The sequence below is a fragment of the Curcuma longa genome, unplaced genomic scaffold (assembly GCF_044706935.1).
Source record: "Curcuma longa cultivar G26 ecotype Majalengka, Jawa Barat unplaced genomic scaffold, ITB_CL_G26_1.1 contig_21532, whole genome shotgun sequence".
NCBI lineage: Eukaryota > Viridiplantae > Streptophyta > Magnoliopsida > Zingiberales > Zingiberaceae > Curcuma > Curcuma longa.
Genome location: NW_027431669.1, coordinates 1 through 2,618, shown reverse-complemented (window position 1 = coordinate 2,618; position 2,618 = coordinate 1). Strand labels below are relative to the sequence as shown.

Genomic DNA, 2,618 nt, shown 5'->3' with positions numbered 1-2,618 from the left:
CCGCTATTTTGGGACTACAACAACGGTTTTTTTGAAGACTATGACAACGGTTTGAAAATTGTTGTCTATGTGCGCTTTTTATAATAATAACAACAATTCTAGAAGCTAAAACAATGATTTAAAACCGATTTAAAAAAATCTGATTCAATCGGGTATTATTTTGAGAAAATCCTAAAACCCTCTCTCTCTCTCTCTAACTCATACCGCCGAGGGTTTTTTCCCCTTCGTACACACAACATCCACGCCGCTTCGTGATACCGCCGCCCCCCTTTTCTCCCCTTCTCTCCCATTTCCGCCGCCCCCCTTTTCTCCCCTTCTCTCCCATTTCTCCCCTCTTCTCCTCCTCTCCAAGCAGCAACCTACCGACTCCCCCCTTCTCTCCCACATCTTGCCGCCGATTCCTTCCCCCGCGACACCGCTGTCCCGACTCCTCTACCTGGTCGCGACACCGCTGCCGACGTTGGGACGCTGCCGCCTTTCGCTCGCGACGTCGTTTCGTGGTTCCTCGTGAAAGGCCAGAACGCCGCGATCGCCGAACGCTGCTGTCGTGCCTGCGATTTCGCTGCGAGGTTTTTCCCAATCTCCACCGTTGCCTTGAGATCATATCCTTTCGATGTTATACTCATCGGCCACTGTGGGTACGCGAATCTCTTGTTTTGGTTTCGAAAGTTCGTTCTTTCTCTTTGAAAAAGTGGAGTGCTTTTGTGTCGTGATTGAGAGAATGTGGTGCTTACGTTGTTTTCTTAGATTTTCTAATCTGTTGGGTAGGCAGTTGGTCTTCTGCTTGTGCAAGTCCCAATCCAAAAAGATCATGAACCTATTCAATTGTGCTTTTTGAAAGCGAGGTTATTTCACGAGGCCATAGGAATTTCTTCCACTATATAAACTCATCATTTAGAATTTATTCCACTGTTAGCTCTAGCAGATTGACATCATGATTTGTGTTCGAGCATTGGAAATTCTGAACTTTAGCCCCGCCCAACTACTCGTACCGCTGCCTATATGCTCTTGCTTCCGACAAAAATGCTTCAATTGCAGATGTGAAATAGCTTACGCAGGAGAGAATGATGAGATTTACCCTTCAGCTTCATCATAAAGATTCAGAGGCTTCAGATTTTGCTTTAAATCATGGATTATAGGTTCATAGCATTATATCCCTTAGTATAAAGAATTTGTGGGTCTCGTCTTCTATACAGCTAAATCACTATACATCATTCTCGTACATAGGGGAGTTAGAATCCTTCATCTGAACTATGGAATTACTAATTTCTACTGAAGTTATGAAAAACAGATCATGGAAGCCAATCACATAACAATTATTCTTGTACGATAACACAAGGAGAACACAGAACACCTTTTTGTAAAGTTGCTGTGTGGTCCATCAGGAAGGGGAACAAATTTTCCAACTATGTAACTTGCCATACAATTCACTCATGATCAACTACTGAGGAATTACGATCCTTCCAAATTCACTCTCAGATGTTTGTGTGGAACAAGTCAACATGTGTATATTAAAAGTTATGCTGGATTTTCTTGGTTCGTAGTTCCATAATTCTCATGTGGTGGTTGTATTTGGTTGCAGGCTTGTAGCCTTGTATAACAATAGATTAGCTTTTCGTTTCTCTTTTTTATTTTTTATATTCCTTTATTCTTTTATACTAAAGCAATTCCTCAAAATATTTAGGCACATAAATCTTGCAATCCTTCATAACTAGCTTTCTTTCTAGCATGATTTATGCTACTTAGTAAGTTCATAATGGCGACTTCATAGGAAGTGTCTTAAAATTGGAATGGCACATGATGTTGAACTACAAGTAATTGAATCATCTATGGTTATCACTTATCTATATGCATGATTCTAACTAGAAGCCAACTTATCTTTTATGCAAAATTGCAAACTAAAACTTCAGCTTTTCCATTCTTCTGCTGATATTTGTGGTTTTTCATGCAGGCAATGCCGGAGCGAATGGCCATTGAGAAATGATTCCTTAAAGGATAACAAACCTGCAGTTTCATGTATACTATATTGAAGGCCTAAATTTATGATTAGATAACAGTTCTTTTATTGGTTTGTTATCACACTTACATTGACTTTGTATCCATTTAAATACAGACAAACTGCATGCTGAAGACCTTTGGCATGAGCTTCAAAGAAAAGGTCTGCAGCTCTGTCAAATCTGAGAAGAAGAATTAAGGTTTGTTAACAAGAAGCATGTTGCTTCAAACAAGAATGATAAGTTATTTTAAACTTACAATAAATTTCTGCTTTTTATTGATCAAGATTAAATGCTTTGCATGTCTTGTGAATAGTTATAATCTGATCTAACATTTTATACCTTTGTATTCTTCCATGTGAGTTATAATCATGGAATCTAACTTGTGTTTTCTGTATACTTTAGTGTTGAGTTTTGATTCTTCCTCTGTTCATGTCTTATCATTTTTTGTTGAAAAATGGTTGCTTTCCTATGCAGGTGCCACAGGTCGTTTGCAACTCATGGGTATATCCTCAGTCTTCTCAAGAGCAATGGATGTTGGTGCAAGATGCACTAAGATCTTGCCTAGTGTTTTGATGTTTGACAATACACCTAAGTCTGGTCAGTTTGACCAAGGGTTGATCC

The 2,618-nt window shown here is 39.3% G+C and overlaps 1 long non-coding RNA gene across 1 annotated transcript; it reads left to right on the top strand.

Moving 5' to 3' along the window:
* The first annotated feature begins 263 nt into the window (after positions 1–263).
* LOC141817687 (uncharacterized) lies at positions 264–2,196 on the top strand. The gene is made up of 3 exons (XR_012600851.1): positions 264–638; positions 1,952–2,016; positions 2,114–2,196. It is a non-coding gene; the product is annotated as an uncharacterized LOC141817687 (long non-coding RNA).
* Positions 2,197–2,618: the final 422 nt, after the last annotated feature.